This window comes from Urocitellus parryii, chromosome 8, assembly GCF_045843805.1.
Source record: "Urocitellus parryii isolate mUroPar1 chromosome 8, mUroPar1.hap1, whole genome shotgun sequence".
Lineage (NCBI taxonomy): Eukaryota > Metazoa > Chordata > Mammalia > Rodentia > Sciuridae > Urocitellus > Urocitellus parryii.
The window spans coordinates 61,133,235-61,158,891 of NC_135538.1; the positions used below are offsets into that span (position 1 = coordinate 61,133,235).

The 25,657-nt window shown below is 35.8% G+C and overlaps 1 long non-coding RNA gene across 2 annotated transcripts in view; it reads right to left on the reverse strand.

Moving 5' to 3' along the window:
- Window positions 1–17,642, reverse strand: part of LOC144256706 (uncharacterized) — a 59,432-nt gene extending 41,790 nt beyond the window's left edge. The window contains exon 1 of one of the 2 annotated variants that reach the window (XR_013344203.1): window positions 17,533–17,642. This is a non-coding gene — a long non-coding RNA (uncharacterized LOC144256706). Of the gene's footprint in view, window positions 1–6,290; window positions 6,372–17,532 lie in introns of those variants that run through there. The other variant, XR_013344204.1, reaches the window with a different exon arrangement.
- Window positions 17,643–25,657: the final 8,015 nt, after the last annotated feature.

A 25,657-nucleotide genomic window follows, 5' to 3' on the forward strand; every position in this document is an offset into this window, starting at 1 on the left:
TATTTTCCCCAAATCCATTTTTACTAGGCTACTTTTCTTTTTCAATGTCTTCATTGGTTCTCCAGTGACTGCTTACTTAAGTTCAAACTCTTTGCCATGGAATCCAAGACCCAGGATCATCTGGCCCAGCCTGTCTTCTTAGTCTCACTTCCCTCAAGAAGAACAGCATTCCCAGATGGGAGCCACTGTTCCCTAAGATGTTGTTCTTAACATCACTTTCTTTTGATGAGCTCTGTCAGAAACTCCCTTTCCTTTCTTATCTTACCCAAATTTATTCATCATATTCTTTGCCTACTATGTAAGTTGGCCAATTGACTTCTGATTCTCCCATTCATCAGCTATATGAGCCTGGACAAGTTACTCAACTTTCCTGTGCCCTCAGATTAATTAGTTTTAAAACAGGAACAGTAACCATATCATGGGATGAATGAAGATTATGAGTTACTCTACATAAAGGTCTTAAAGCAGCAACAGAACAGAAAGCACTTGCTACTAGTATCATCATTGTCATTTAAGAAATGATTGTCTTTCATTATTCTCTAATGTCAACAGGCAATGTCTTATGATAAGACCCCTCATATGCTGTCTTGATTCATTAATATTCATATAGATGCCCTATGTTCTCTCAAAAATTTTGTTTTCTATAGGGAAGTAACCATATGTTTAACAGATTTTTAACCTCACAAAATTAATAATATAGTGCTTTGCCATTATAGGTGATCAATAGATATTTATTGAGTTTAGTGTTTGGACAAAAGAATGCTATCTATAGACATAACTTTATATGTATTGCATTTTCAAAATTTACTGCCTTTCTTCATCTTACATAAAATAAGAAGCAAATTATTTGCTAGATTCTTGGAGTAGGTGATGAATTTAAGATGCAATTCACCTTCTGACTTCTAGTTTAGGACTACTTAAGCTCTTCCAAATGAATACTACTTCTCTACATGTAATTGATCTCAAAGACAAAAATACTTCAACTATACATTTTTGGCCTATTCTAATATTTATTTAGCTTAGTGTTTTTCCTCAATTCTAGCCAAATGAATAACTCCCAAATATATTATCATCTCCATCTTTAATCCAAGTAAAGCAAGATTATTAACTTCTTCTCAAAGGATCTATTTTTCTTATCTTTAAATCAACTTGAATCCTCTCTCAAGATTCATCCTCATTCCTGTGCTAAAAAGAGAATATAGAGTCCAGTGCCAAAAAATCAAAGATGAATGAGTTTCTGAACATGTTGAAATATTATCTTGTATTTTTCATAAAAGCTGCATTCTTGCCTTGTGCTCACTGTGATTGATAAGGCCCTCGGAATCTGACTGCATATGTGTGGATTTTCTCCATCCCACTGTCTTCTGACTTTGTTTGAGACCCCAAGTGAACTGTTTTGTAATGGGCTCTACAAGCCATTCTCAAATATATCAAGGAAATTCTAGGAGGTGTTATGTGCACCAGCTAATTTACTGTCATGAGCAGATGTGAGGAAATCTCAATTTCTTTCTCCAGGTCAGAGTTATCAAATAAAATCAGACTTTGAAGGGCTCCTGAGGAGCAATTCTTAATGGGTGATTGTTCAGTTTGTTATGTACCCACTACTAGTGGTTAGGTCTAGATTTAATTTTTTTAGTTTGTAGACAAGGCTGCCAAGGAGTGAAGGAGAATCTAAGGCCTTATTAACATTAGTCAGGGTATGCTTATTGCTTTTCCTTGGTCTAAATGTAGCTTACCTCTCAGCATGAATGCAATATTTCATAATATGACTCATTGCACGAAGAACCATGGCACTCACATCTGGTACTTTCTGTTTATCTGCATCAGCAGAGTTCATCACTGAATCATTTTTAATAATTCAAGAGCCTTTTCTATTAGTTTTTAGGTTGTCCAGGCCTAGAAAGCTATATTGAGAATGCACCAATACACTGCAGTGAAGAATTAAAAGTTTACAAAATAGTGGGTGAATTTGTGGTTGAAAGCCTAAAGTGATAAATGATAACCACAAAAATCCCACATGTGAAGAAATATTTTGTTTTTTTTAGGAAAAGGAAAGGCACTAAGGGAAGATTAGATCTAAAGTTTTCCCAACGGCTTATGCATTGAAAATTGGAAAAAGACCAGACTCTGGAAACTGTTAAGATTTTTTTTTTTAAGGGATTAGGACTGAAAGCAGCTGAGGGATAACTACTCTAAACTGAGAGATGGATTGTGCCCAATTGATATCAGATGTCTGAAGTTAAACACCAAGTAATCTTTCCATTTTACTTTTCATGATACTGACAGGCAAATCAGAATCTATTTCTGATGCACTTTCACGGCAGATACTGAAGAATCTGTCTTCCCTTTGTACATTTGGTGTTTATGACAGGTCATATTTTCTTTGAAAGCTATAGGAATTGAAGCATATACCAACCCAGGAAGTGGCATAAATGGCCCAATAGAGATGTTACCAGTCCCCAAAATTCTATCAATAGCTTTGAAAATCTGAGAGAGGGAGTTAAAAAAAAAATCCTTCAACACAACTGCATTTTCACTTGGTGAAAATAGTATGTTATTTTTTCTCACTGTAAAAATTACAGGTTATTCACTGTTCAATGAAAAGACAAAAATGCATAAAATTACAAAAAAGTAAAAGTCACTTGACATTATTTCACTCAGATAACTACTTTTGTAAGTATCTTCCATCTCTATGTATACACATAAAATTACATATCCAAGTTTACATATGAAGGACTATATTTTGCAATGTATTTTATAAATATTTTCTTGTCAATAAATACAATTTTAAATGGTCATGTAGAATTACATTGGACATATATACTTTTAGGCTGAAGGATATTGTTTTCATTTTTTTTTTTGCTCTTCTAGATAAAATTTCATGAACAATCTCCAGCATATAAATTGTCAAATTGGTACAATTGTTTCTTTAAGGTAAATATTTAGATGTGAAGTTTCTTGGACATAAAGGCTGTTCATTTAAATTTCTGATACATATTGCCTAACTGCCCCTGAGAAGAACTTTATTGGTTTTCTACCAAAACTATGCATTATAAAGTTAATTTACTTGCTAATATTAAGTGTACTGTTAGAAATATTCAGTTCCATAAACTTTTTTATTGTTGCCAGTCTGATGAATGACAATGATACTTAATTGTTGAATTTCTATTAATTTATTTCAATAATAGTGAAGCTTAAAATATTAATGAGAATTGTTAATCTTTTGGGAAATGTAAGTTTATTATGTCCCTAGTCATCTCTTTTTCTACTACTAATTTTAAAAAGTATATTTTCTTGTAATGTAAAAAGGATGATCAATTTCATCTGTCATGTTGAGTTCAAATATTTTTCCTACATTATGATTTGTCTTTCAACTATGTGTGTAGTATTTTTATTTACATATGACAATGGAATGCATTACAATTCTTATTACACATATAGAGCATAATTTTTCATATCTTTGGTTGTATAAATAGTATATTCACACCAATTCATGTCTTTATACATGTAACTTTGGATAATAATATCCACCACAGAGGAATGGGGAGGGAAGGGAGTGGGTATAGGGTTAGAAATGATGCTGGAATGTATATATAGTGGTTTTTAATTGTGTTAAATTTATAATCAATATCATCAAATTTTTATGTAATAAATTTTACACTTCTAGTTTTTATATCATAGCATGTCTATAAGAATAATATATACCACCATAATAATTTCATGTTTTTACATTTTGCATTTAAATTTTGTGATTCTTGAGTGATTGACTTCTTTATGAGGATAACCACTCTTCTGCTTAGTATTTTAAAACACTCTTCTCATCTACAAAATTGAAATGTACACACAACTATCTTTTTGCAGTCTTCAGTTTAACTAGCCTGTCTCTCCCTACACCAGCAACATCTGCTCTAGTTACTATAGACGTTTCATGTCATAGTAGCTAGTGAAAAAAGATGAAACTTTTAGTCAAGTTTTAAAAAGATTCCCTAAACTCTAAGTGAGCAGGTAAATGAATTAATTTTTGCCCTTTGGTAGTTTGTGATGTGTCAACACAGGTGGGCTGAACTACATTTCCCAGAACTATATCCCCTTTCCTGCGTATTTCCACTGAGAGTGGGTCACAGAGTCTTGGATGAAGATAAAGATCTGGGTGGGTGTGGAGCCATTTTGCAGCTTACACACTTTACCATGAATCTGCTAACTCTCTTCATTGATGTGAGGAGACAACTGACCCTGCAACTGTCCCACCATCTCTTTAGATCTTCCTCTGGGTCTCTTGACTCCTCAGCCAAATGAATGTGGCTCCTGAGCCATGATGAAAGTCCTAGCTTCTGAAGGCTACAACAGCATCAAGATCTGAAACAGGGCCAGGACTAGGGGGAGAAATCAAAGTACATAGGACATAAAAGTTAGGGGTACCCACTTTTGGATTCATATAAGAACCACCCTATTCTTGCACAAACCTGGGGGTGTGAGCCAACTTCAATTTGCACTGCGGGAGCCTCGCCTACATCATCAATTTCAAGTACTACATGATGTAAGGGGACTGACCCAGGTTTTTGTTAAACCTGATGGATTCCAGATTTTACTTGTGGATCCCAACTTGTTATTACTCTGTTCTCACCCTCTAGTCATCTTTCTTTCTCAACTCTCTGCCTGGTGGATTTTAAGCTCCAGCATCAGACAGAAAGACAAAACCTTTATAAACACTGCTTAGCTTCCACAATTGCATGAGGCTAAATCCTTACAACAAATCCTCCATACACACCTGTCTGCACACACACACACACACACACACACACACACATACACACAATCAAGACACAATCAAGAATTCAATCAAGAAAATTATGGCATATCAAGTTGAAAATCACTACTATGTGTAAAAATGCTTTCAAGAATCAGGAAGAACAAATAAGCAACAATATAATAAATCAAAATTCACGAAAGATTAAAAATTCAAATTAATATTTTAAGCTTCACAATTAAGTAAATAAATATAAACACAATTGACTATTATTTTTTACCCATCATATTGGCATGATAGTTAAGTATTCTCCCAGCTTCATTATTTTCCCTCTTCCCTTAATATCCACAAATTCTATGACATACATTATATAAATCATTACAATTTACTATTTTATCTTATTAAACTCATCTAAAAAAGTTTCAATGATTCCTTTTTTCAACTCTCTGAAGGGTTTCTTTAGCTAATGCTACCATTAGTCTCCATGTTGTCTCACAAAATACCTATTCGGCACTCTGGGCTCTCAGTGCCTTGATATCTTCACTCTCAAGCATCCTGCTATCTTATGTCCACCACCTTTATTACAGTTACATATTGTAATATGTGTCATGTAAGAATCTTGATATCCAAGCACCCTATTGACTTGGAAGATGTGGTCAGTTGAACATATAAGAATTACAGGAGACAGGTGCGGTGGTGCACACCTGTAATCCCAGAGGCTTGGGAGGCTGAGGCAGGAAGATCCAAGTTCAAAGCCAGTCTCAGCAAAAGCGAGTCACTAAGCAACTCAGTGAGACCCTATATCTAAATAAAATAAAAAATATGGCTGGGGATGTGGCTCAGTGGTTGAATGCCCCTGAGTTCAATCCCCAGTACCCCCCACCCCCCAAAAAAATAATTACAGAAACACCTAAAACTCAACTCAAAGTGGATCAAAGATTTAGGTGCTAGAACAGAGACCCTGCAACTAACAGAATAAAAACTGTCCCGAATCTTCACCATGTTGGCTTAGGAACTGACTTCCTTAACAAGACTCCTAAAGCACAAGAAGTAAAATCAAGAATCAAAAAATGGGATGGATTCTAAAAGAAACTAAAAAGCTTCTTCTCAGCAAAGGAAACCTCAATAATGTAATTCTCCTGCCTTCACCTTCTGAGTTGTTGGGATTACAGGCATGTCTCACTGCACCCAGCTTCCTTTTAAACTTAATTTTGGTATATTTGTGGCCTTTGTCTATGTGGATACATTTTTTTCTCTACTTATATATCTGTCAATGAGATGTGTTATTAAAACCTGAAATTGCCACCATTTGGCCATTTGGACTTACAAAAATGGCAATTTCATATGTCTTATCCAATAAATACGCATTTGTCAGAAATAAAGGGGGTAGAAAGGTAACCACAAAACCCACAAACACTAGAAACTATACAAAGAACTCTAAGAAATGATTTGCTCTAGAAATCACCTAGAGCAACCAGTTAGAAAGCAAAGCAAAGAGAGACCAAATCATGGATTAGCCAAAAATCTTGACAGAAGTACTCACTGCACAAAACTGTCCCCTCATCCTTTGGATGGCTCTGCTATTTATAATAAAAATGTGACCATGCCCAACAAAGTAAACTTTGAACGAGAAGGAATATCTGCAAATCACTGTGAATGAGGATGAAATACTTGATGGGATGAAGGGAGAAGCATCACTCAATGTGAAGAAAATATCTGGTTTAGAGTGTCACATGCAAGTAGCAACTGAACATTGAGTATAACAGGTTTAAATTTGGAGTAACACCTGGTCCTGGTAGGAGAATGGCTCTGCAATACTTGGTGACCTTGCATCTTTCCAATTAGGTCACGTAAGCAAGGCTTAACTGCAGCCTGCCTGTCTTGGCAGAACATCCTGCAGTTCTTCATAGAGCAACAGGAAATAAGTGTGGTAAGGAATAATCAGGAGAGATTCGTATCCCTTGCTTGTGAGAGGTGGTTTCAAGGCTATTTCTTCTCATCTCCCTAGTCCAGTTGAGAACAAGACTTTCATCTTGACCCTCCCTGAGAGTACACCTGCAGAATTTTGTGCAAGTCTATAATACTGCCTAAAGAGTTGGCTCTTCTCCAACAGAGCAGCCCACCACTCATATATTATCTGGCCTCTCTGATTTGGTGCCATCTTACAGTACTCAGGATAAAGGAAGCTGACACTAACTATGCTACTTTCTTTTGCTGTCGGAATCCATTTGGGCTCATTATGTTTTGTTTTGTTTTTAACCAAATGAAGCTATGTTAGTCCATGACAAGTCAAGACAACAGGTGCATTAGTAGTATTCGTGGCCCTGGTTAACTACTGTGCAGCCACTTTGGGAATGATTGACAGCTTGACAGCTCTCTAGCCTAATGTTGTGGTTGAGGCTAGTCTTGAACTTGTGATTCTCCTTCCTCAGCCTCCCGAATCACTGGGATTACAGGCATGGGCCACTGTGTTGGCTCTCTATCCTAATTTGGAATCAACTGTTCTCTATCTCAGAAATGAACATTTTAGCCTGTTATGATTTAGATATAAGGTGTCAACCCAAAAGCTCATGTGTGAGCCAATGCAAGAAATTTTAGAGATGAAATGTTTGAGTTAATCATCAGTGCATTAATCCCCTGATAGGAATTAACTGGATGATAAATGTAGGCAAATAGAGTGTGGCTGAAGTAGGTGGGTCATTGGGGCATGCCTTTGGGAAATATATTTGTCCTTGGTAAGAGGAGAGGTTTCTCTCTACTTCCTGGTGGCCATGTCTTGAGCTACTACTTTCTTCTACCACACTTCAGCCATGATATTCTGCCTCACCTCATGCACAGAGGAATGGAGTTGACCATGTATGGACTGAGACCTCTGAAACTGTGTCCCCAAATAAATTTTCCTCCTCTAAAATTGTTCTCATCAGGTCTTTCAGTCACAGCAACAAATAAAACTGACTAAAACACAGGCTATCTGAATCATTATCCTTTTTATTTTAGGTATGGCATGATTAACAATGTCTTGAAGAGATAGAAAAATATGTAATAATAGATTTTGGGACTAGGGTTGTGGCTTAGCAGTAGAGTGCTCACCTAGCATATGTGAGGCCGTGGGTTTGATCCTCAGCATCACATATACATAAATAAAATAAAGGTATTGTGTCCACCTACAACTAAAAAACAAAACAAAAAAACTGAGTTTTTAAAAAAATAATAGATTTTTAAAAACACATAATTCTATTACTTTGAAACAGCTTAAATGAAATAATAAATGTTTATCACTGTTAATAAGTTGTGTGTATGTTTAAGGTAGCAGAAACACTTAGAAACTAACACATTAAATCAATCATGTTGTTTTCCTAATATTTAGGAGATGCATTTGAAATCCATATCTAAATGTTTAACAATTTTATTCATAAATTTTTGACTCATTAGTGATTTGTTAGTTATAAAAGTATTTAATTTAAATGTTTAAATTTTTAAAATGTAACACATTTATGTTATTAAACTAAAAATTCAAATACTTAAAATTAATATTGAGTTTTCTTTTCCTCATTAAAAAAAATTCTAGCCATTTAAGATCCAGCTATGTAGGCTGGGTACAGTGGCACACACCTGTAATCCCAGAGGCTCAGGGGGCTGAGTCAGGAGGATCATGAGTCCAAAGCCCACCTCAGCAACAGTGAAGCACTAAGCAACTCAATGAGACCTGATCTCTAAATAAAAAACAAAATAGGACTGGGACTGTGGCTTTGAGGTTGAGTGCCCCTGAGTTCAATCCCTGATACCTCCCCACCCACCTCCACCCTCCAAAAAATAGGTCCAGCTCTTCACTCTCTCCTCTCTACCTCCTCACTTTAGCACACACTCAACAGAATTTGGAATCCATTGATCTTACTAATTTATACTGCCCATCATCTCCTTTCTGGCTCAGAGTCCATATTCCATCCACATAACTGCACCTTTGCAAGCTCACCTCATTTCCTTATTTTTTTTCTACACCAACTCAATTGGCAAAACACAGGTCCAGGAACCTTATTTCTTGCCTCCTCCGTAGCCTGCCCACAACTAGATGACTAGTCATACTCTACACTTACGACCAAAATTCCAAACTGGGTCTTAGTACTGCTCATCGATCCTAGAAAATTTATACTCTCTACTAGATGACAACTTTATACTTTCTTCTCCAATTCAGATCTTCAATATTTTCTCCAATCTCTGTTTTAACCAAAGACCTTGCTTTTCATTTCACTGGGAAATTAGAAGGAATCTGGAAAAAAAAAAAAAAACTAAGTCATCTTTCCACCAGCAAATGTACAACTTATCCATTTATGTAGCCATAAGCTCTGCCTTTCTCCTGTTGTTAGGGAAGGCCGCTACCTCCATTTATAAACTGAACTGCATTCTCTCTTGCCTATGCAAAGACTTCTCCTGCAATTATCTGAATTTTATCTCCCACACTTACCTGATGCTCTTTCTTCAGCAATATAAAAATGAACCAGTTTTCACATTTAAAAAAATACCCTTATTGACTCCAAATCCTCCTCCAAGCTCCATTTTTTTTTCTGCTCTCTTTTTTCAGCCACACTCCCATGAAGGCTTTATATACTAGCTGCATTTCCCATTGAACTTTCATTTTTCCCCCCATTTACTTACTCCAAATCACTTCATTAGAAGAGTTCCTGTCAGGGTTTCCTGGAACTTTCAGGAAATTTCTTTCCTCTGATGGGAGGGCTTTTGGAATAGCCCCATTTCTCTTCCCTTCAGTATTACTGGTGAGGAACTTCAACTGCTGGATCTGTCTTGCCACACTTTGAGGACAAATTCATCACAAAGAGAAACTGGGGAGAAGGGAACTCAGGAAATATGGCCTTGTCATAGCTTAAATAAGCTTGAACCCCTTTCTGACTCTGGGCCTTGTTTGTTTGTTTGTTTGTTTATTTATTTATTTATTTTTAATTTCATTGGGTCTTTTTAGTTATACATGACAGTAGAGTCCATTTTGATATAATTATACAAGCATGGAATATATCTTATTCTAATTAGGATCCCAGTCTTGTGGATGTACACGATGGTGAGGTTCATTGGGTATACTCATATATGTACATAGGAGAGTTATGTCAGATTCATTCCACTGTCTTTCTTTTTCCTACCCCCTCCATTTCCTTCTTTCCCCTTTGTTTAATCCACTGAGCTTCCATTATTCCCCGTTATTGTGGGTTAGCTTCCATATATTAGAGAAAACATTTGATCTTTTGTTTTGGGGGGATTGACTTATTTCACTTAGCAGGATAGTCTCCAGATCCAAACATTTACCAGCAAGTGTCATAAAGTCATTCTTCTTTATGGCTAAGTAATATTCCATTGTGCATATATAACAAATTTCCTTTATCTGTTCATCTGTTGAAGGGCACAAAGCTTGACTCAACATCTTAGCTATTGTGAATCGTGCTGATATAAACATTGATGTATGCCACTGTAGTAGTATGCTGATTCTAAATCCTCTGGATATATACTGAGGAGTGGGATAACTAGGTAAAATGGTGGTTCCATTCCTAGTTTTTGAGGAATCTCCATACTGCTTTCCAGAGTGGTTGCACCAATTTGCAGTCCCACCAAAAATGTATGAGTATACCCTTTTCCCCACATCCTTGCCAACTTTTATTATTACTTTTAATCTTGATAATTGCCATTCTGGCTGAAGTGAAATGAAATCTCAGTGTAGTTTTAATTTGCATTTCTCTAATTGCTAGAGATGTTGAACATTTTTTTCATATATTTATTGATTATTTATATTTTTTCTTTTGAGAAGTACCTGTTTAGTTCCTTTGCCCATTTATTGATTTGGTTGTTTGGGTTTTGTTTGTTTGCTTGTTTTTGTGTTAAGTCTTTTGAGTTCTTTGTATATCCTAGAAATTAATGTCCGATCTAAGGTACAGGTGGCAAAGATTTCTTTCATTCTGTAGGCTCTCTCTTCACATTCTTGCTTCCTTTGCTTATGAAGAAGCTTTTTACTTTGATGCCATCCCATTTATTGATTTTTTTGTTTTACTCTTTTGCTTTAGGAGTCTTCTTAAGAAAGTCTGTTCCTGAGCCAATATTGGACCTACATTCTTTTCTAGTAGGTGCAGGGTTCCTGATCTAATTCCTAGGGCTTTGTTCATTTTTTATATTCAGCAATATTTACTGAGTATCTACTATGGGAAAGCACTACTCAAGGTACTTAGATAGCTGCAAACAAAAGATAAAATATTTGTTTTCATGAAGCTTTTATTTCAGTGGAATTGAAACATCATTTTAAAAAAGTAATTAATGTAATATCATTGAGTTAGGTCTAAGAAAAAAATTAAGACAATTAAAACGGGAAAAGCAACAATGACATTCATGGGGTACAGCATTTTTCATTACAGTAAACCTCTCTTCACCTCAGTGCCCTGCATAGTATCCAACCCATTCCTGAACCAGAAATTGACAATAAAGATGGGGCTTGTCTTTACTTAATTGGGATCATTACTGGTGCGAGTTGATTTCATTGGGAAACATTGGCAGTATAACTGAAAAGGGGTAGTTATCTGAAAAATATATTTTTCCAGGAATGTAGAAGGCAACTGGAGTGTGGATAGACAACAAGAAATGGTTCTTGCAAGATCTACCATTAAATACCACCCTATGAAGGCTTTTCTTGGCTTCTCAGTTTAAGTTGGGTCTTCTTACAATACTATCTGTCATAGTATGCTAAACATTTTCTTTATATTCTTATTTCAATTTGCAATTAACTTTTATTTGTGTAATTATTTTATTTCTGTTTCCTCTACAACAAGTCATAAACTTTATAAAAGCAGGGCAGATAACATGTCTATTTTATCTGCTCATCACTGTATGCCCCATACTTATCACATTGCCCAGAACACAAAAGCCATTATAGGTAGTTACTGAAAGCGTGAATTTGGAGAACTTGGTTATCTTCCTCACTGCTCCCTCTTGCCTGCAAATAAATGACCTTTAAGCTTGTTCGTCTAATTAGAAAAAAGTGGTAGGAAAGGGACAGTTGGCTTCACACTTGCTCCTGCAGACTGGACTCCACTGTTGACCTGTGATGTGATGACAGTGACCTTTTCTCTGTTTTCATGTGACTCACCCAGGGCTTTGGTCCTGGCCTCAAGATGGGGAACATGATGAGTCCTTCAGAATCCACACTGCAGACTGTCTCATCACTCTACATCAGCAGAAGCTTTGCTTTAGCTCCTGACACGTTCTTTACCCTGGGTCTAACGATAATGCACGTGAACAAAACTTCAGAGACATTGATGCAGTTGCCAGAAGGCATTTTCTAAATTAGCTTAGGTGAACTCTTCTCATGAATTTCTGGTTCTTCCTGTTTAGTCATGTAAGTGTCAGATATTGGGGTTTCACACAAAGATGATCTTTACCTTGCCCCATCTTTCCTAGATGTCTTCAAAAACATTTGAAGTGATAGAGGATGGGAGGGACAGAAATCTTATCTGAAATTTTTTTACAACCTAGTTTAAAATTGCTTTTGGAGGGATTTAAGTATTAAGTATAAGTTCATTGTTTCGGTAGGAAAAGCCACCGAACAAAGGATGAGTATCCAAAATATCTTTTACTCCCACAGAATTGTCTCTGAGCAGTGCCCTTGTTTATCTTCTGACTGCAAGATAAAATGTAGCTACATTCTAATAAAATTCTATATCAGTGTTTGCACTATTTGAAATAACCTCCTACATTGGTCTCATTGCCAACATTCTTGCTGGACTTAGACTCAATTTCTAAATGGCAGATGAAGCCGCCTTTCTAAAGGGCAAACATGTCCACATTCCCTGCTATTTACTTGCCTTTAGTGATTTTCCATTGCTTACAGAAAAGAGTCTGAAGCCATAGCAAGACATACTAAGCCTTCACAATCCAGTTTATATCTACTCTTTCTGCCTTATTCATTCAGTGGCTCATATATGTAATAAATATTCATCGAATACCTATTTAGTTTAACTGTTCCAGGACTAGACATATAACAATGAACAAAACAGCCAAAATCTCTACTCTAATGAAGCTAACATGCCAGTTAGCAGAGCAGATAATTGTTATGGACTAAATTGTGGCCCTCAAAGTTTACATGTTGCAGTCCTAACTCATAATGTGACTATATTTGGAAACAGGGCCATTAAGGAGGACATTAAAATTAAATGAGGTCATAAGAGTAGAGCCCTAATCTCAAGGACTGGTGCCCTTATAAGGAAAAGAAGAGACACCCAAAACATGCAAATACAGACTAAAGGCTATGTGAGGACACACTGAGAAGATGGGCATCTGCAAGCCAAGGAAAGAATTCTCACCAGATATCAACTTTGCTAGCTCCTTAATCTTAAAATTCTGGTCTTTAGAACCCTGAGAAAATAAATGCCTGTTGTTTTAACCATTGAGTCTGTATTATTCTGCTATGCTAGCCCTAAAGACTAACACAAAGAAAAACAAAACAAAGCATTTAAAAGTATATCAAAGAATCACAAGTTCTTTGAAAGAAAATAAAGTAGGGAGGGGGTATAAAGTGTGTGGAGAGAAGTGCAAGTTTAAATTGAGCAGTCAAGAAAAGCCATGATTGCTAGTCAGGCATGGTGGCACATGCCCATTGGCCCAGCTACTCAAGAGGCTGAGAAAGAAGAAATGCTGGAGCCCAGTAGTTGGAGAGCAGTCTGGACAATATAGCAAGACCTGTATCTTTAAAAAAAAACCCAAACAAACACAGAATACAACAGTTACTAATATGGCATTATGTAAAAATGTGGATGTGTAACCGATGTGATTCTGCAATCTGTATTTGGGGTAAAAATGGGAGTTCATAACCCACTTGAATCTAATGTATGAAATATGATACGTCAAGAGCTTTGTAATGTTTTGAACAACCAATAAAAAGGGGGGTGGTGCTCACTGAAAAGGTGACATTTTAGTTGATACCTGAGGGAGCTGTGGGAGTAACCAAGTAGCTATATGGGCAAAAAGCATTTCTAACATAGAGAACATCAAGTACAAGGTCCTAAGGTGTGTTTGAGCTCAATGTAACTGCAACGGGGAATATGGCAAAGTAGGACATCAGACAGGAGACAAGGGGCCAAATTGTACATTCTTTCAGGCTATTGAAAGGACTTTGATTTTTACTCTGAGTGAAAGAAGAAACCTAATAAGAACTTTGGACAGAGTGACATAATCTGAAAATATATTTGTGACAGGATAGTTCTTGTCTTGTGCTGAGATTAGATCTAAGGGACAAGGTATACAGCACAGAGATATATTAGATAGTTTTTCAAGGAATCCTGTTAAAGGTCTATCAGGGCTTTGACGAAGGCAGAAGCAATGAAAATAGTAAGAAGTGGCTGGATCCTCAATATATTTTGAAAGTATGGCCTACATGGCTTCTGATCAGATCAGAAGCAAAATATGGTAGAAAGGATAAATTCAAGAATGATTTCATGGTTTTCAGACTGAGCCAAAGAGATATGATCAGCCAAATAAAAGAAGGTGCCCAGTTTAATTTAGAACATTTAAACTTGAAATGCATATTAGATAGCCAAATAGATATGTTGAATAACAAGTTTGGCATTGAGTATGGAGTTCAGAGGAGAGGCCTGGGCTAGGAATAAATATTTGGATTTTTTAATAGATCATAATTAAAGCCTTGAAACTAGGAACTAGGGATTGAACTCAGTGATAGATCTCTTGCCCAAGCAAGTGCAAGGATCTGGGTTCAATTCTCAGCATTGCCAAATGAAATAAAAGCCTTAAATCTAGATGCAACCATACACCTGGTGTGCATGGGTGTGGAATGTATGTATCCGGTGTATAATATGATACAGATAGAGAAAAGAAGAGGTTCAAGTTCTCTGCTCTGAACTAATCCAGCATTACAAGTTCAAGATGAGAGGAAAAAGAGATGGAGAAAGAGCAGCAAGAAAAAAACTTCATCAGATATTCCAGAAGAAAAGTAAAGGAAGTGTTTTAAGGAGGAGGAAAATTGGGTCAAATGATTTGGCAATTAGGTTTATCAGCATGTCATTCATTAGTGACCTCACATGTACAAGCTTGGTGGGGCAGAGAGGAAAAATCTTTCAGATGTTCAAGAGATTACAGGAGAAAAGGAAGTGGGGTCAGTAAGCACAGGCAACCATTTCAAGAATTTTGTTATAAAAAGAAGTAGATACATAAGCTTATGGGTAGACAGGAAGTAGGGCCAAGAAAGAGTTTAATTTTTTTTTAAGGGGCATTCGAACATTCATTGGAGAGAAACTACTGTTTCAGAAAAGAGAAAAAGGGAGAATTTTAGAGTTGGTGACCAAGGATAGAGTCTAGTGCTCAAATGGAAGAGCTATTCTTGAGAAGGAGTGTAGCTCATGGCAGCATATCTATAGTGATGATATAGAGAGGACCAAGAGTATGGGCACAGGTGATCTTTCTCTGTATGAGTCCTGTATAATTCCCCAGTTGTTCTGAACTCAAACAGACAGGTCATTTGGGGACCCCCTCAAACACTGACATCTGATATGTTGACCAGAAATCCTGAAATATTTCAAGAACAAGGAATGGACTTTGGAAAGCACCACACAGCATCTGAGGTTTTTGGTGCATCTTAGAAGGTGAATTTAGGTCTTTGTCTTAACTAAACCTGAAATAAGGACTTTTTTTTCTATTGTAAATAAAAAGTTCATAGTGACTTTTCCAGACAAATGACCATTTTTAAATCTTTGGATTGAAATCTCCCTATGAGTTTACATTTAAATTTAAGATAGAATATATTAATTAAGCTCATTTTAGTGCTTTCTGTGAACAAAAACTGTACTGTGGCTTGATGGTCCTATTAGGACACCCATTTATCTGTAAAGTGGCTTCACATAATGAGTTGAACTACCCTGATCAACTGCTCATCTTCTCTGGGGGAATGGATTAAAGTTAACAGGGGCTTGATAATTAAGCCATAAGTGTTAAGAGAAACAAATCTGGGAAACATTGTTTGGCAGGATGTATTTGTCTTCCCTTTTCTTGACATTTGCTTCCATGTAAGAGGCATAGTACTCTTGACCCCTCTCTATCACTTTTTCTTCACATAGATGGATGGAATGTCTTATCTGATTGATGAGTTTGTAGGGGGGGAAATGGACATGCAAAACTCAATTCCTTCTTCAATTTCTTCATCAAACCAGACTGCTTTAGATCCCATTTGATCTAGGTGGCTACCCTAATTACAAATAAAGTCCCACACTCTGGTAGTCTGGTGCTTCCTGTGATTAGGAGCACACAACTCTACTGAATTCTGGGATTTGCATTTGGAAAGCTCAGTATCCCACAAACTCAGTATCCCTACTCCAGTATCAACTTCTTCTGTAAAAAGGATTATATTTTGACCCCTCATATTCTCCATCCATCTTTTACATAGTTTTTACATAGTTTATCTTTTACATAGTTTCAAATTTAGAAGAGAAGAGGGGCACCATATTTAGGACCTGCTTAAATTTCTAACACCAATAATTCCATTCATATAAAGGACATGAGTCCAAAAGCTATGACTACTCTAATTTAGATAGATTTAGGTACAAATGCATTTGAAAGTATGCCATTTTTATTACTTTTACAGTTACAATTAAATTTTGCACATGTATATCTATTTGACTCTCCTTGCTAAGTCTTTAAAATTCATCCACAAAAAAGTGAACTATGGGCAGAGCAAAATTAACCTAGGTTGCAGAGCTACACAAAGAGCCTCAGGTTATTTTATTGCTAGTATTAAAAGTGAACATAATTCCTTCTGAGTATTTTAAATTATATTTAACACCATCACTCTCTACGATCTATTTACCTGGATGATTATACATTAAAATTATGCCTGCAATATAAACCAGATAGAACAATTCTAATCTTCTAGGCAAAGAATGGAGTTGTTTGGCATCTCACACAAGTCAACAAAAAATAGAAAAGCAGCTGTTTGATGAGGATTTGCTAATTTTTTTCAATAATTACATGCCAAACAGGTCCCTCCTCACACACACAGCAGAAAGCTCAGCCCCTCCATAAGGGGATATCAAATGCCAGCCAACATCAATGGGAGTATCATAAATATTGCTTCTTTCTATCAGCCCTTCTCATTAGTCACAATTTAGTGGTTTCAGTAATGGAAAATCATGCTTGAGCAAAAAGAGCTATTTACAAATGCAAACGAGCTTCCACAACAGCTTTACTGAAAAAAAAAATCCTACAACTTCTTTGAGAGAAGTCATATTAAGTATTTGATTTGTGTTCACTATAAGAGCAAAATGTAAGCTTCACTTGGCCTACCTTGTGTTCAGTTTTAATAACATTTTTCTTTGTTCACCACACACCAATTGCTCATACTTTACCAGATACTAACATTTTCATACCATTTTTAACATCAGTCATTATGTATTTAAGTATTTTTTAACAGGTGTCACATCAACAACAACAACAAACAGTGGAATGGTATAAAAATATAAACATAGTATTTTCCCCAACTAATCTAGGCAGTCACAAAAGTGAATATATTTGACACCAGATTCAGAGACTATATAATTTAAACAGATGTGAAATATGAGAATATGAATTCAGCATTTGGAAAGTCTAAATAATTAAACTTCACTGCTAACCAATCAAAAAAAAATCCATTCTTTTCAGTAGCGAGGATCTCTGGCTGAGTCCAATCTGATAACAATATTCTAATCTCAGAATTAAAAATGAAGTCACACTTGGCAGTAGTAAGTAGCCACACTTACTGTCAAAAATGATGATCACTGTTGACATGGGTATAGACAGGCACGTACCAGGTAATCAACCTGTTATTTCAGGTATCTTAATCCACTCAGTATTGAAGTAGATAGCTTTACACATGTGAAAACTGAGACTCAGGGAGGGTAAGTAATTAACTAAGATCATAGAGCTTGTAGGCAGCAGAGCTCAGATTTAAATTCAGGGCTGTCTTCCTGCAAGGCTGTCCTTTTTTTCTACGCTATGAACTATTTCAGATACTGATTCACTTGTGCCAGTCATCATTTGCAACTTATCCAACAATCATGGGGCAGTCCTTGGCAGTAGTTTAGAGAAAGGCCAACCATTCAGTCTCAGGGAAAATTTTAAGATATTTTCCTTCATTAATATCATAAGCTAAGTAGTTGGACTAACTTGTCAAAGATATACCTAATGTCAAAGTGAATTTGATATGGAGCCACAAACTCAAGTTAGTTTTCTACAAATATTATAAATAACATTTATGGCCATTTATAAATGTACCAAGTTATCCACACAAGCTGTACCATTTGCTGGTCTTGCATCAATATTGTTCAAGACCAACGGTTTATGCATACTAAGGAAATTAAATGGCAACAAGTAAATCAGGACATTCAACCAAAAGTGATTTCACATAGAATATCTCAAAGTGAATAAAGATTATGATTTTTCTGCCATCTTATCCTTCCCTCCCCCTAGGTTTTCATTTTACTTTTACAAACAATGCTACAATAACTGTCCTTGTATATATAGCTGAATAGTAAGTAACACTGTGGGATAGTTACTAGAAGTGGAACTAAAGGGTCAAAGGATACACACATGTTCAAGTTTAAGGGATTCTGAGAAATTGGCTACAACTTTTGGATACATGTACTTCCCAATTTACCCATGACTCTAATTTGAGGCTCCAAGTAATTAAGAATCACAAATAAATGTGTTTATAATAGAAATACTTTATTAAACATAAAGTAATAATAATGAGAATAATAAGCCTGATTGTTAAAGAAAAAACAAATACTTGAAAATGACTCAACAGTGAAACTGAGAACTGACAGAAAGTTTCAGAAAGAAACTAGAGTTTGAGGCAGTGAATAGCACTATTTGTCATGTAATCTTAACAACACTGTGCTTTCATCTGGGTGTCCACCTGTCCTACGAGTTGAGTGGTAAAGGATTCGGGTTACAAATCCCTGAGTTCTAAAGATACTAAGCATGCTAAACTTTCATCACAGACTCATATAATCCATCTCCATTAGGGAGAGTAATGCACACTGATAGCAGTAGCAACTGTCAACAATCTGCACTCAAGGACTCCTCAGGAGGTTTCCACATAGCCAATTTCTCAGAATCCTTCAAACTCACACATGTGGATATTCTTTGACTCCGCAGTTCCATGTCTAAGAAACTCTCCCACACTGCTACTCACTACTGGGCTGTATGGACAAGGACAGTCACTGTAGCATTGTTCATAAAAGTGGTACACCATTTGGAAGGAAAGCCAAACTTCTAGCCATAAAGGAGGGATTAAATTATCACGGTGAAGTCAGTTATCAAAGAGGATAAAGTAAAACTTTTTGGAGCAATGTGAAAAGCTCTCCAAGATAAATTTTAGAGCAAAATTAAGCAAGGTGAATGATAAAATTATAGTATGATAGAATTTTTTAAATGCATGTATTAGTGTATGTATATATAAATGTTTAGAAAATGAACTGGGAAAGGGTGTATAAATTTTTGGCACTAGTTACCCCTTGGAAAGCGGAAAACACTGGGAAGAATAGTAAATGCAGGAAAGTGTTCCCATTTTCTGAATATTTTATGTTATTTAGATATCTTATAATGAAGATCAGTTCCTGTGCTATTTGTGTAAAAAAAAACAACAATTCAGTTATTACATAGAACATTCCTTTTTATTATCCTAGAGTCATTAAAGCATTAAAGGATATGTATGTTTGTGGAATGTAAGTGTATGTTTGGATAGCTATTTTTAATTAACTTGATTATCTTCTCTAAGATATATTTATAATCACAAGTGGAACTCTATCTTTAAATCTAAGTTAATTGGAAAATTCTTTTTTGTTGAAATCGTGTGTAAATAAAAAACTATGTTTAATCTGTATAATAAAACAAGCTAATCCAGACACTGATATCAGAACACAAACACATTAAGTATATGTCTCAGAACAAAACTATTCTTTATTAATTTAAAAAACTTTGAAGTGATAAACAAAAACATAAAAATAGAACATAATGTGATGTTTCAATATATGTATGCAATGAATAATGTTTAAATCATGTTAAACATCTCTCTCTGTTCCAACACCTATCCATTCTTTATGGTGAAAACATTCAAAATTCTTTTATCCAGGTTTCTTAGATAGAAGTACACAATTGTTTTAAAAATCATCCCGTTGTGTAATACCATAGCAGAGCTTCTTTTTCCTAATTGTAACATGGTACCCATTGATCATCCTTTCCTATTCCTCTAACCCTGAACTCTCAGCCCCTGGTAATCACTTCTCTCCTCTTCTAAAGGGTTAAATTTTATAGATTTCACACATGAACCATGAGGTACTTGTCTTTCTGTACCTGGCTTATTCATTCAACATTAATGATATCCAATTCCATCTATGTTGTCACAAATAACTGGCTTTCATTTTTTTTGTGGCCAAATAGTACTTCATTTTGTTTATGTGCCACATTGTGTTCATCCATTCACCAGATGATGGACACTTAGGTTGATTCCATATTTTAGCCAACCATAATAAACAAAGGAGTATAGATGTCTTTTTAACACACTGATTTCATTTCTACACACCCAGGAGTGGGATTGCTTGATCATATACTAACTTTTTTTTTTTTGAGGAATTTTCATACTGTTTTCCATAATGGTTGTACTAATTTACATTCTCACTACTGGTGTGCAAGGGTTCTCTTTTTTCCACATCCTCACCCACCTTGCTACTGTTTGCCTTTCTGATAAATTAAAACTCTAATTAGTGAGGTGATATCTCACTGTGGTTTTGATTTGAAATTCCCTGATGATTAGTGGTGTTGAACATTATTCATGTAGTTGTTAGTCATCTGTATGTCTTTTTGGGTGGTAAAGATTATTTAAGTCTTTTGCCCATTTTTAAATCAGTTTATTTGGGGTTTTGCTGTTGAATTGTTTGAGTTCCTTACAAAATCTGGATGTTAACCCCTTGTCAATTGTGTAGTTTGTAAATATTTTCTCTCATTTGCAGGTTGTTTCTTCTTTCTGGTTTCTTTGTCCAGAAATTTATCCACACCTAGGTTTTTCAACCTGTTGTCAAATATTTGTCCATAATAGTCTTTATGATCCTTTGCATTTATGTGGAATCAGTTGGGATGTCTATTTTTCATGTATAAGTTTATTTATTTGGGTCTTCTCTCTTTTTTTTTCTTAGTATGGCTAAAGATTTTGCCAATTTTGTTTATTTTTTCATAAAACTGTTTCAATTGATCTTTTATATTGCATTTTTGTCCCTATTTCTTTTTTTTCTTTCTTTTTTCCTCTGACCTTTATTTGTTTTCTTCTACTAATTTTAGGATTGGTTTAATTTTTTTTCTTGACTTTCTAGGTCTTAAAATATTAGGTTGTTTCATTGAAATCCTTTTCCTTCTCCTCCTTTTTTTCTTTTTTTAGTTGTAGTTGCACACGATACCTTTATTTATATGTGGTGCTCAGGATCGAACCCAGGGCCTCGCACATGCTAGGCAAGCGCTCTACCACTGAGCCACAGCCCCAGCCTCCTCCTTCATTTTCATATAAGCATTTCTTGCTAAAACTTCTCTATTGCCACTACTTTTGTTGTATCCCATACATTTTGGTATTTTTTTCCATTTTCATTGACTTCAAAAAATTATTTTAAAAATATCTCTTTTTATTGTTTTGATAATCCACTGTCAGATCACTAGCATATTGGTAAGTCTCCATGAGTTTGTATAGTTTCTGAAATATCTTTTGTTGTTTATTTCTAGTTTTATTCCCTTATGGTCAGAAAAGGTACAGGTTATATTTTCAATTTTCTTCAAATCCTTTGAAACTTGTTTTGTGGTCAAATATATGGCCTAGTCTACAGAATGTACCATGGGCTAGAGAAAAGAATGGGCATTCTGAGCAGTAGAATGAATTGTTTTATAAATGTATGAAGTGCATTTATAGTGTGGTTTAACTCTGATGTTTCTTTGTTGATGCTTTTTCATGGGTGAGGGCTTCTGGATGATCTGTCCATTGATGAAAGTCAGGTGTTGAAGAAGTCTCTCACTGTTGTTGTTTTGGATAATCCCTGTCCCTTTAGACCTAATAACATTGTTTTATAAAATCAGGCTTTCTGGAATTAGGTGATATATAACCTTAAAATTATTATACTTTCCTATTAAATTGATTACTTAATCATTTTATAGTTATCTTTTTGTCTTTTACAGTTTCTGTATTAAAGGATATTTTGTTGCACATAAGAATAGCCACTTCTTGCTTTATATTTCTGCTTCCATGGAACAACTTTTTCCACCCTTTCACTTTCCTCTATGTGTGTCTTTATTGGTAAAATGAGTTTTTTGTAGGCATCATGTTGTTGTCTTGTTTATGTATCCACTCAGCCAGTTTGTATCTTTTAATTGGAGAATTTAGCCTATTGTATATAAGGTTTTAATATATAAAGACTCACTCTTTTTATTTTGTTAAATTTCTTCTGTTTGCTTGGTGTAGTAGTCAGAGTTATCTAGAGAAATAGAACCAATAGGATATTATCTCTATATCTCTATGTATGAACCAACAAGAGATAATCTATAGTTCTATGTGACTATGTATACATACACATACATATACATACATGTGTACCCATGCATAGATATGTGTATGTATACATAGATATATAGATATATAGTTATGTTGTATTGCCTGTTGGTTCATATATGTGTGTGTATATATATATGAGATAAATATATATGATTATATTTGATTACATATATTATTTATTATTATCATATATTATTATTATTATATATATTATTGTACAAGGGGGATTTATTAGATTGCCTTACACAATAAGAAGCTGAATAGTCCCACAATGGTTGACTGTATTCTAGTCTAAGAAGTTGGAGCCTCAGAATAAGAGGGACCAGTAGGGTAGCCCCAGTTCAAGACTGAAAGCCTGAAAACTCCCTGGAGAATCACTGATTAGAGTCCCCTTTGGAAGAGTGAAGGAACTGATGTTCAGTGTCCTCAGGCAATTACAGCAGCAATAGAAGCGTCTGGTCAAGACAACTCAAGCTTACATCTGTGTTGGCTTCCTCCTTCTTTCATCTTTTTTTCCATCCAGACCTCCAGCCTACTGGACTGTGATGCTCACCTTCAGAGTAGGTTTCTCCATTCAGTTTCCTGTCCCTAATGTCAATCATCTCTGGAAACACTCATGGATACACATAGAAGTCTCTTAATCCTAGGCATATCCTGTTAAAAAATATTTATTTTTAGTTCTAGGTGGACACAATATCTTTATTCTATTTTATTTTTTATGTGGTGTGGAGGATGGAACCCATTGCCTCATGCATGGTATACGAGTGCTCTACCTCTGAGCCACAACCCCAGCCCCCGAGGCATATATTAATCTACTCAAGTTGACAATCCAGATTGATCATCATACTCGAAATATCAGCTCTATTCTTCATCTCTTATTGTTCATCGTTGTGGTTTGGTGGTTTATTGTATTGCTAAGTTTTGATTATTATCTATTTCTCTTTTATGCATCTATTTTACCAGTGGGTTTTATATTATCATGTTTTTTTTCATGATGATTGATGTATTTCTGTATGTAGGATTCCCTTAAGCATATTTTGTAAAGACAGTGTAGGATGGTGGTGATAAATTTCCTTAGTTTTTTCTTGCCTGGAAAAGTCTTTATAACTCCTTTATTTCTGAAGAATAGCCTTTTTGGATATATTATTTTTGGTTGACAATTATTTTCTTTCAGAACTTGGAATATGTCATTCCATTCTCTCCTGACATGAAAGGTTTTAGCTGAAAAATCTATTACTCTAATGGGGTTCCCTTAAATGTGATGTGGTGCCTTTCTCTTGCACTTTTTAGAATTTTCTTTGTCTTGCACTTTTTGACAGTTTGACTATAAAGGTGGGCTCCTATGGCCCTTCTTTACCTGGATCTCCACCTTTTGAGCTGTTATTCTATTGAGCAGGTTTTTCATGTATTTCCTCTTTTCTCCTCCTGTGGCTATCCTCAAAATGCAAATATCTTTATCATTTAGTGATAATACATATATTATGTGTATATATATATATATAACCTAAAGACCCAAAGATCTCAAAGTCTGTCTTTTTTTTCCTATCTTTTTTCTTCCTTTTTTTCTTTTATTTAATTTTTGTCTGGGATATTTTAAAAGACTTGTATTCATTAAACTGTTTAGTCTGTCATTGAAGTTTTCAACTGTTTCTTTTTTTTTTTTAACTTGACTCTGGTTTCTTCATCTCTAAGAATTCTGTTTGATTCTTTTTCAAGATTTCTCTCCCCCCACCCCGCCCCTCTCATTTCTCATTCATAGTCTGCATTGTTTTCCTTATTTTGTTTAACTGTCTGTTATGGTTTAGATATGAGATGTCTCCCAAAAGATCAAGTGTGACACAATGAAAGGAAGTTTTAGAGGTGAAACTACTGGGTTATGAGGGTTTTAACACAATCAGTGCATTAATCCCCTGAAAAGGACTAACTAGATGGTAACTGTAGGCAGGTAGGGTATGGCGGAGGAGATGGGTCATTGGGGGCATGCCTTTGGGGTTTCTATTTTGCCCTTGGTAAGCAAGAGTTCTCTTTCTCTGCTTCCTGATTGCCATATCCTGAGCTGTTCTCCTTTTCTACACCCTTCCACCATTATGTTCTGCTTCACCTCAAGCTCAGATCAATGAAGTTGGCCACCTATGAACTGAGACCTCTGAAACCATGAGCCAAATAAATTTTTGCTCCTCTAACGTTGTTCTCATCAGGTCTTTTGGTCACAGTGACAAAGAAAGCTGATTGAAATATGGTCTGTCTGTATTCTCTTCAATCTCATTGAACTTCTTTATAACTCTTTGTTCTTGTAGGTTCTTTATTGGGCATTTCTTCAGTATAATTTTCTTTGGGATATATTTCTAAAGAGTTTTTTTGTTCTTTTGGAGGCATTGTGTTACCTTTTTTTCATATTTCTTATGTTGAGATTTGTACATCTAGTGCATGAATTGCATTTCCAATTTTTATAGGGTAATTTTCAAAGTAAGCAACTTTCTCCTGAATACGTTCACATGTCTTGGTGGTGTTATGGAATTCAACAATGGCTTTGGTTCCAGGAAGGCGCCCTACTGTTACTTAACTGTTGCCTAGTAATGTATAATGCCTTTGGCTATAATTAATGGCTTTGGGCACAGTGCATGCTGCAGCAGGGTCAAAGAGACCCAATACCTCAGGGGCCCACAGAGGCAAAGGGACACTCCAGAAGCCCAGGCAGGTAGATGTGGCCACTTCAACAATGGAAGTGGAGGCACCAGTCAGATGGTGAGCATTTCCTCAGGCACTGCTGATGTGAGCTCTGCTCCGGGAAAGGGCCTCTAGCACTGGCAGCCTCAGAAGTGCGTTTTGAGGTTTGGGAGGCTGAAGCCCTTGCCTAGATAGTGGCAGTGGGTCTCTGTTAAGGTCTGTAAACAAGTCAAAATAACACCTGGTATTTTGCCAGGGGAATGTTAGAGTTCGTAAACAAGTCTGGATGGTGCCTGGCAAAATGCCAGAGGGAGTGGTTTGAAAAGTAACAAAAGTGAGCCATTAAGTGTGGAGATTCCTTATTGGTTGACTGATGTATCTAGTTTATGCTAATTAAGATAAGCTGTGCAAAATGTATAAATAGCTCTGTTGTCCTACAATAAACCGCTCCCATTCCTGCTGTATCAATGTACACAAGTTATTCGTCACCCCCAGCTATTCTGCTGCAGCCGGACCCAGGCAGGTCTCCACACTGCATGAGGGGAAGAAGCGGTGCAAACAGCAACACCTTCTCTTTTGGCTTCTGCTCTGAGTTTGGCAGTGCAGCATTCGCTCTGAATGATAACAGT